The following is a 10,960-nucleotide window of genomic DNA, read 5'->3' on the forward strand; positions in this document are numbered from 1 at the left end:
AACCATTATTCTGAAATTGAAGTTTAAAATGAAAGGAGAGTCACGGGCCCCTGGGAGGCTCTGACATGGTGTGAAAACTTTGGTGGCAGCCATGGTGCAGGGGCATGGTTTTCCCTGAGCCCAAGGCCTTCTGAAAGCTGGTGGGATTCCCTCCCACCACGGAGCAAATCCCTGTTGCCAAGTAATGCCAATGAACTTCAAAAATCTGGAGCAAGCAAGGGTAGTTGAGTACATTTTAAAAAATTCAAATTCATTACCATAAAAATGAGCCTCCTCTCTGCCACGGCATGCAATTCTCCCTGACATTCAACTGACTGATCAGCAGACCTGTGCTTTATAGTAAGAGCCTTTTTGCATTCCTCTTTGATCTGATTTCCCCCTATTTAATAGACAATTATAGGCTCTTTAAATCCCAAAGGTTCAGAGACAGCAAATAATTACCAGTAGCAATTTTAGAATAAAGCCAATCTAAATGAGTTCAGTTAAATTATGCAATACTGAGTGGTGGCGTTTTTTATTTTAAACGAGGACAGCAAACCAAAACCCCAAACAATTGTTACACTGCCTCCAATTCCTCCTGACAGCTGCCTGTTAAACTTCTGACCTGTTTGTAAAACTCTGCACATCATCTACCAAAGGGATACACATGTGATTGCAAACTTCTGTTCTAAGGACATTAAATAAACTATTTCTTTAAGATCATATGGCAGATCTATAATTAATTAAACCCACCATGATATTACGGCAAAATAATTTAGCTTTTCTAAAAAGGTAAATGTAATTTGCCGATCTGGTATTTGGAAGAACACTTTGCCCAAAATCAATTCCTTTAGTTTCTAGAGAATAGAAACTAGAGGCAATCTCATTTTAATTATATCTCTTTATTGCTAACAAAGGAATGATTTATGCAATTAAATTAACTGGCTAGAAAATTATTCTCAGCTGGGCTGTCCTAATTCTTAGTTTCCTGAATTGCAGGCTCTTACACTTTCCTATGTAGATTAATTTTTCTGATATGCAAACAATGCCTCTTGTGTCCGTCTTTTCCACTTTTTTTTTATATTCAAAAGTTCCCTTTTCTTTTTGCCAACGACATGAGTAATATTTGTTGAACTGCTGGGCTTTGACTAGTTTCTCTTTTTTTTTTAATGTTAAAAAGATGAAAAAGATCTTTTCTTTCCAATCTCATTATTCCAGAACAGAGCAAGGTCTGAGGGTTTCTTATCTGTGGTACTGGAGCAGCAGCAAAGACATGGAAAAATTACAAAAATGTCAAAGGCTGCAAAATTTGAAAGCAGTTTCAGCAGCCCCAGAAGTTGTAAATTAGCAAATGCTTTTAAGACCATCTTTCTCCATTGTTTCCCTCTGTCCCTTTGCCTTCCCCCTACCCATCCCAGGCCCCAATTATTTCCTACAAAGTGCAACCAGGTAAATAATGCACTAAAATATCACCAGCCATAAGTCAACATTTATGGAGTGACCTCAGTGAGCAGAACACTGAATGAGGTGCTGGAGGAGGGGGCCATGGGAGGGTGGATTACAAAGGAATTCAAACACATTCCCTCTGTCCTTAAGTAGTTGATGATCCAGGAGGCAACTTTTGGTAGAAACTCTTATGAAATAAGATCCATTTCTGTATCGGTGGATTAAAGATAGAATGATGCCATTATTTGGAGCCTACATTAATAAAGATTATTTTAAAATAGCCTATATATTTTATTATTCATTCTATTAAGATGAGGTGATGAGTTGCAAAATACATAGGCTGGCAATGTTGAGAAAATGACAGAAAAGAGATTAGGTGCACTCTTTCTTTTAAAGCCATAAATACGTGATAGTAGTGTGTTTCCTGGTCATTCACCTTTATCTACTAGATCAGGGGTCTCAACCTTCCTCTGTAAAAGGCCAGATAGTAAATATTTTTGGACCTGTGGGTCATAAGGTCTTTGTCACAACTACCGAACTCTGCTATTGTTGCATGATACATGGACAGATGTAAGCAAATGAACATGACTGTACTTTATTATTTTATTAATAATACTTTATTTACAAAAGCAGGGAATGAGGCTGGTTTGGCTGGGGAGCTATGCTTTACCAACTCCTGCACCACTTCCCACTAGCACTTTTCACCTTGTCTGAGGAAAAAGAGCCCATCCATTTCAAAAATCAAAAATCAAAATCAAGGGGCTGGCCCAGTGGCATAGTGGTTAAGTTGGCGTGCTCTGCTTTGGCAGATGGGGTTTGCAGGTTCAGATCCTAGGTACAGATCTACGCACTGCTCATCAAGCCATGCTGTGGCAGTGTCCCACGTACAAAGTAAAGGAAGATTGGTGCACGTGTCAGTTCAGTGACAATCTTCCTCAAGCAAAAAGAGGAAGATTGGCAACAGATGTTAGCTCAGGGCCAATCTTCTTCACCCCCTCCCCCAAAAAATCAAAATCAAAACCCATTTATTGAGCCCCAATAAGTACAAGGCATGGTGCTAGGCCCTCAACATAAATGATAAGTAGTTTGCCTTCAAAGACCTCATAATCTAGTGGATTAAACTTTTTAATGGATTTAGTGGATGCTTTAGATTTAAAAATTACAATTCAGGGGAATGAGTATGACAATGAAAGTTTTTAAAAAGTGCTCTGGGGAGAAAAAAGTAAAAAGACAAACCACAGATGGAAGAAGACATTTGCAAAGTCTACAACTGAATAAAAGATAGTATCCAGAATTTTAAAAAATGTATCCTTGAAAGCAATAAGGGAAAAAATAGGTAACCAAATAGAAAAATGACCAAAATATAGGAACAGGTAATTCACCAAAGAGGAAACATGAACAGTCAATAAACATATGAAAAGATGTTTATCCCCACTGGGAAACAGGAAAATAAAAGGTGAAAACCACAGTGAAATGTCATTTCACACTTATCACACTGGCAAACATGAAGCAGTCTGATGATACCCAAGGATGAGAAGATAGGAAATCTCTGGAACCCACAAATGCCACTGGTGCTGATGTAAAATGGCAAGCCACTTTGGAGATTCCATAATTCTACCCTTTGGTCTACATTCCAGAAAAATTCCTCTGAGTGTGCATAAAGATATATATAAACAAATTTTCAGAGTGCAAAGCACAGTTACAATAGCAAACAATAAAAAAAAAAGGGAGAAATCTAAATGTCTTTCAACGGTACAGCAATGAAATACTATACAGAAGCAAAAATGAAGTAAAAAGAGCTACACATATAAATATGGAAATAATTCAGAAATATAATGGTTATTCTTAAGGAATATTTGAGTGCCTCCTATGTGTCAGGCACTGTTCTAGATGTAACTGACACAACAGTGAACAAAATAGTCATAGTAAACTGTTTCCATTAAGTGAAAAGTCAAGCGGCAGAAAAATATCTAAAGTATCCCATTTGACGTTGTTCCTACATATCGTTAGGGATGCTTCACATCAGCAGTAAAAATATAAAGAAATTCATGGAAATAGTAAACTTCCATTTCAGGATAATGGTTACCTGAGAGCACCAAGGGGGCTTGTCGTCACGGAGGGCTACAGAAAGGGCTTCGATTGTATTGCTAATATTTTCTTTTCTAAGTTAGATGATAGTACATGGAGGTTCATTATTATTCATAATGGAGTAGCCCTGTATCTTTCTGAAATATAATACCTTTCTTAAAGGAGAACAGAAACGTCTTCATGTTCAATCATTATGTAAAGATTTTTACTATTAAATGTTACAACCAAATTAAAAAAAGAAAACTGAAGAGTCTGCTTGACATTCTGAATACCCAGAATAGATTCAAGTAGCTCATGACAAATTAAGCACGTTATAGAGTTTTCATTACATTGAAAACAGTGCTGGTTACTGTGATTTGGTAGAATATCAAAACACAGCCTGTTGTTTCAGGGTTTCTGGTCTAGTACCCCATGTCAGATCTTTATAATTCCTTAGCAGAAATTCACTTTAACCAGCAAAGAAAAAAAAAAAGATGGTGGCCCTAGGGAAAATAGAAAACGAGGAGTCATTTTATCTGGGAGAGTTAGAGAGAACTTCTCAGTGGGTATTTACAAGTCTGACCCGGATTCCTAGACTTCGACGACTACAGCAGTGCCGCATAAACTCGCGTGCCAATGAATGATCTATTTAAAAGACTTTGAAGGGACACGTCTCCTGGAGTTGATAGAAGCAAGACTACCTTGAAAGGCCTGCTTTACTCTGCACCCACCTTTGGAAAGAAAGCCAACTGTTTTAGGCACGCTGTGTAGCTGTCAAATCACTGGGATTAGCGTAGAAGAGGCTGATCTTGAGTCCTCAAAAAAAATCTCAGTGAACCAAGACATATATGGGGCAAGGGGTGGGTGGTCATCCCAGACTGCCACAACAGAAAAGATTCCTCTCTGTGTTTCTTATGTAGGAGCCCCAGCTGAGGTGCCAAACTGGGCTTCCAAAGTTTTCAGCTCTAAAGCTCTGGAATTGCACCGGGCATGTAGAGTTCAGGCTATGGGTTCCTAAATCCTGGAAATATGGCTAATAAAGATCTGATTGCTTTTCTTAAAAGTTAAAAGAAAGTCAGATGCTATTTGGAAGAAAAATTTTTTTTTAAATATCTGAATAAATCTTTCGTATTTCTAATTGCAAATGCAGAGATATTATAGTCACACAAGTCTTAGAACACCAACAACTTTCTTGGTACATTATTACATAGTTGAAAGTCACAACTGGAGGGAAGAGCTCCAGACAAATCCCCAAGGTTCGTATTTTTTTCCATTTTGTACACAGCTGGCCTTCTCCGCAGCCGCGGGCTCCGCGGATTCAAGCAGCCCCAATCTTGACTCAATCTGTGCATGCGGAACGCGCGAAAACAGAGGGCTGACTAAGGGACTTGAACTTCCACAGATTTTGGTATCCGCGGAGGATCCTGGAACCAATCCCCCGTGGATACTGAGGGACGACTGTACTTACAAAAGGGGGGGCTGGGATGCAGTGCGGGATTGGGGGTAACTTTGCGGCTGAGGGTGTAGAGAGTAGCTTTTCCCCTGGGATGTCTGGTTTCTGCAGATGGACGGGGTGTGAGGGAGAGAGGGGTGCCTCCGGGCAGATGCTCCCGGGGCTGAGGAGGGCATGTGGAGTTCTGACCTTTGTTCCCCACCAGCCTTTCTGAGCAGTTGGAAAATAGTTTTTACTTATAAGAAGTTAGGCAGTTTCCTTCATCCTGAACATGAAAGCTAAGCAAAAGAAACGCAGGCTTCTCTGTGCTGGCAGAGGAGGGTGAGCGCTTTCTCCTGCAGAATTTGGGGTTTGATGATCCAACATGTTACACAGCAATAGACAACTAATACAAGGATTTGGTCAAAAAGGAAAACTAATAACATTGGGTGGAGAGAAAGTCTTTAAGAGTTGACAATGTCCACGGATACTTGTTGAGAGCAGAAATTATCTTTTTCACCTTGACTTCCTCCAACGTACTCAGATTAGACCTGGTATATAGTGGACTCTGAGTAAATGTCTGTTGAGTTATTGAGTGAAGAAAAGGGGACCCTGGAGCTGGCCTGGTGGCATAGTGCTTAAGTTCCTGCTCTGCTTTGGAGGCCAGGGTTCACGGGCAGATCTGGGCACCGACCTACACCCTACTCATCAAGCCATGCTATTGGGGCTCCCACATACAAAATAGAGCAAGATTGGCACAGATGTTAGCTCAGGGACAATCTTCCTCAAACAAAAAGAGAAAGACTGGCAGTGGATGTTAGCTCAGGGCCAATCTTCCTCAACAACAACAAAAAGAGGTGGGGACCTAAATTCTGTGAAAATAAAGGAAGATCAGTGATGGGTATTAGAAGACGGGGGCAAACAGGGCTTCATGGAGAATATATATTCAGGGAGACTAACTACCCTGGTTTGCCCAGAACTGAAAGATTTCCTGGAATGTGGAACATTCAGTGCAAAAACTGGGACAATGAGAGAACTAAAGGAATGCTTCTAAGAAAAACAGAAAATTAATAGGAGAACCTAGTAAGAGACAGCTTATTCTATTACACCTTTGAATACAGTACGGTTTCTTCACTCATTTGTTCACCAAATATTATTTTGCTTCTATTATGTGCTAAGTTCTATAGAAAAAAATCAATCACTCAATGTCTGGCTTGAAAGAGCACTGATATAAAGTTGCCCTCATTACGTAAGGACAAATTTGCCCTCCCAGATAAAATGCAATTGATTTCTGAGAACTTTTTAAAAGCTATTAATGTTTCTATAATTTTTTTTTCTTCAAATCCAGTTTAAAAGATGGCTTTCAGGATCTCAGTATTTTCTGAATCCTTTCTCCTTTGCCTGGTAATATATCTGATAACAAGAAATAAACATTAGTAGCAGGTAGGTCATAACTGTGAGTACCGTTTTTTTTTCTGATTAGATTCTATTTCTTTTCAACTGTAAAAGCTCACCAAGCACCACCTGTAGCCTTTATTTCTTGGGTTTTACTAGTAATAATCACCATATACCAGTAGTACTAAGTAGTTCACATTTATTATCGGATTTAATCCTTACAGCAACTTTGTAAAGTAAAGATCACTATAATCCCTAATTTACAAGTGAGGAACCCAAGGCTCGATGCCATTTGGTAGCACGCCCCAGTTCACACAGCTGGTAAATTGCAAACACGGAATTCAAAGCTCTCTCCAAAACCCACATTCTTAACCAGTGCACTAAATACTTCATCATCATAATTGCCAACACATATAAAGTCCTTGGCTATGTGCTGGGTGCTGCACCAAGCATTTTACATATATCATCCCAGCCTTGAAGGGCAAAGAACTTGGAGATATGAAGGTAGAATCAATGACGGGAGGCATGTAGGGCTATCGACTTTGGTATTCAAAGTGTGGTCTGTGGTCCAGCAGCATCAGTATCACCTAGGAGCTTTTTAGAAATGCGGGATCGCAGGTCCCACTCAAACCAACTGAACGAGAATCTTTATCTTAGCACAATCTCTAGGTGACTTGCAAGCACATCAGTGTTTGAGAAGCACTGCTATAGAAGACCCGTGAAAAAAACCTACCCCCAGCTCTGCGGGGATTTCTCTAATGCGGTGGTTCTCTAAGTGGGATCCCCAAACAAACAGCATCAGCTTCACCTGGGAACTTGATTGAAATGTACATTCTAGAGCAGCCCCTCAGACCTACTGAATCAGAAACTCTGGGGCAGTAACCTGTTTTAGCTCTGCAGGTGATTCTGATGAACCCTGAGGTTTGAGAACCCTCCTAAGGCCATGCACTGCTTACGCCTATGCTCAACCTGGAAAGTGGAGTCAGCAGTGACACCCTGTGGAGCCAAGGGAAGTTTGCACCTTTTCTATGAAAATACCTGCTTTTCTTCCCCTGGTAAGATACAACTGTCATGATCTTTGCGCTACAAATACAAAGTTGGCTTCTTTCCGTATAAACTATTTGCTTTAGAATCCTGTGTCCATTTTGGTCAAGCAAGCAGACTAGATTCTTTAATTTAGCAAACATTTATGCACTCATCACTAAGTAGGTGTAAAGGCTTGCAGTAGAGGTAGCGCAGAAGATACAAAGCATAGCAGATTGGTCCCCGGAGTAATCTACTCACAGTTATATTTCTAACACCACCAGCCACCATTTGAATGTTTGCCATGTGGCAGGCACTGTACTAATTGTTTTCAAAAACTCAATCCTTATGAGCTAAAGATGTTATTTATTATTCTCATTTTATAAAAAGAAGAGTAATGTAAGTACTGATTCTAAAGTTCATGCTCTTAATCACACAGCAGCACTTCTTAAAGTGATCCCCAAGGATCATTGCTATTAGAGTCACTTACTGTGCTTGTTTCAAGTGTAGATTCCCAGAGACCACCAAATCAAGGCATGTTTAACAAGTACCCCAGGCAAATTACACACACTCTACAGTTTGAGAACTACTGTAGTACTTACTCTATACTGCCTCCATCAAAACATGGAGCTTTGGCATAATTCATCTTTTTAGCAAAATTTTAAAATAATTTTAAGATACTATTTAAAACCTATTTTGACTCTAAATAGATTGCCTCTAAGTTCTCTCTGACACTTTTTTTGAATTGTTAGTATCACTTTAAATTTTTCAGCTTTGATGTTTGAAATCTTAAAATCGAGTTATTCCAGCATTGGTTATGCAAGCTGTGTTATGCCCCCTGGTGGCAATATGGATAGGAAGATGAAAAGTGCATTTCAATCAAAGGGAGAGAGCCAGCTTAATTGAAATAGGTGGCAGGCCCTGAATTTGAAATGGAATTTCATATAAAACTTTTCTGGTCTTACTAAAAATAGGAAACGTCCCGTTAAACTAAAATCACATGTATTAACTTCAGCCTGCAAGGTGCATATTTCAATTTCCCTTGCTTTGTCATAAAATGGATTAGCTTCTTGAAATATGTCAGTTGAACTTGAAATTAAATATTTGCTCTACATATAGCTAAGTAGCTGGACTCATAAAAGATAACTAAAGTCTATATATGCACAGAATTTCCTTCTAGATCAGGCCTCAGCATATGTCACATATACATGAGGCCATTTCCTTCTTTCAGAGCATTAATTTCCTTATATTAATTCACTTTAAAAGCTTACATAGCCCAAATAGTCATTTTCAAGAAGGCTTAGGAAAAAAATTCTAAATTTTGTAATTTATTCTTCAATCAAAACAGTATACTAAGGGCTTCTTGAATAAGGCTTTTTATCTGTTTGGGGGCAAAAAAAGATGACAGTGAAGATATCGAACTACTGGAATGTATGTTGATGTTTGGCATGAAAAAAATACATGAAAGATAAGTGTTTCCTGATGGATTAAGACAACCCTGGCCTCAATGGCTATATTATTTGGTCACAGGAGAGAAAAATAGTCCTTAAGTTAACACAACAAGTGAATACTAGGTGCCTGGGTCTGTGCTATACTGGAAGTAGTAAAAAAGGGAGACCAGGGCCCTGGTCTTATGAAACATTGAGGCTAGCCAAGTAGAAGACATATAAAAAATTATGATATAATGATACAAATTATAGTGAAAATAATAACATAACAAAAGGAATACCTAACAAAGTTTTAAAAGGTATCACAGCTCTAGTTTAGAGGCTGGCCCTGTGGGTGAGTAGTTAAAGTTCCATGAGCTCCACTTTGGTGGCCCAGGGTTTGCAGGTTGGCATCCCAGGCACTCATCAGCTATGCTGTGGAGGCATCCCACATACAAAGTAGAGGAAGATTGGCGCAAATGCTAGCTCAGGGTTAATCTTCCTCAAGCAAAAAAAGAGGAAGATTGGCAACGGATGTTATAACTCAGGGCGAATCTTCCTCACACATACAAAAAAGGGTATCACAGCTCAAGTTGGGATTAAGACTTGAAAAATGACTATTTTCCAGTTGAACACACAAAGGAAAACCATAAAAGAAGAAACGTGCAAACACATGGAAGTGTGAGGCACACAGGCAACTGAAATAGTTCAGTATTGCTTGGGGATAAAGTTTGAAGGAGAAGTGGCAAGAGAATGTAGATTATGAAGGGTCTTGAAACCCACTCAAATTTACTTTATCCTCTAAGTCCCAAGACTTTCTCAGTTCTCAGTTCACGAAGCCCTTGGTGTATGAGAAATTCAGTGAAAACTGTGCCCCTTGGCCAAAAAAATGAATACTTGACAGTTCCATTATTAAATAGTTAGGCTCAAACAACTTAATAGGCATTTATGTCTAAACATTTTAAGAATGTAAACTATTTAAAAAGAGTAAAATGTAAACTGAAATTTTTATTCTGCTCTTAAATAACCAGTTGTTCACTGGATATGTGTGCCTATTGGGCACCATACAAATTCTCAAACCTTGGAATCAAATTGGACATTGCCACCCTCATTTCTTATTCCATGATTTTCATGTGATTCTTGCTTATTATCACAGCAAACACCAAGAACCTAGCTTCCTAGAGATACCGTTGAGAGGAATGTAGTGTGATCCAACATTGAAACTGTGAACTGCCTTGCGCTAGTGGTTGGCAGTGATGTCCAATAGATAGCAACTATCACTATGCTTCCTTTGCAAATTTAAAATAGTCTTTGGTTCTCCTGAGTTCACTGTGGCACCCTGGCAGCACAGTTTGAAAATCCAAAACCCTTTGTTCAAATCACTGACATAATCTACTTTGCGCGTTTAGAATATTCTAATGCCTCCGTAGAAGTGGGTTAGAGACTGGGAGCTGGTAGAGAGATATTGCAAGTACACCAGGTGAGAAATGATGACGATTCAAATTGCAACATGGGCAAAGATGTGGGAGAAGGAAGATTTGGCTAAATCAATCCATAGTTCTTACTAACTGAACGGATATAAAGAGGTGATCTGCAGTGGCAGAAGAAGGAAAATGGATGAGTTCCTTTTCCAACATGAGCAAAAGTATAGTTAGTGATACTATATATTTAGCATAATATGTTTTTAAGTATTTTAATAATCATACTTGAATCTCATTGGTTTCCCTTGCAAGACTATTTTATTTCATGCATGAAAAACCTTATTCTGGAAGGGTCCATTTGGCTTCACCAGAATGCCAAGAAGTTAAAAACATCTACTGGCTATTGGATATGCAAGTCTGAAATTCAGGAGAAATATGAAAAATGTAGCCAAATATACATAATGTAGTAAAAGTTGTGTGGCTGTTTAATTCGTGATTGAAGCATGGATATAGATATTTTCGAGGAGGACAGAGGTTGAGAAGAGAAGGAAGGTCAAGAGCAGATGCCTAAAGAACACAACACTTCAGAGATGAGGCCCTTGTGGGAAAACATTTCAAAGGAGCAGACAGAGAATTAAGAGAACTAAGGGAGTGGTGTTACTGAGACAAAGGGAAAAAAGTATCGGATGGGTAGAATGTAAGGAAAATAAAGATTAAAAAGTGTCCAGGGACTTTTGCTAACTGGTAATGAATTGGTGATCTTAGAAAGT

Source organism: Equus caballus, chromosome 5, assembly GCF_041296265.1.
Source record: "Equus caballus isolate H_3958 breed thoroughbred chromosome 5, TB-T2T, whole genome shotgun sequence".
Taxonomy (NCBI): domain Eukaryota; kingdom Metazoa; phylum Chordata; class Mammalia; order Perissodactyla; family Equidae; genus Equus; species Equus caballus.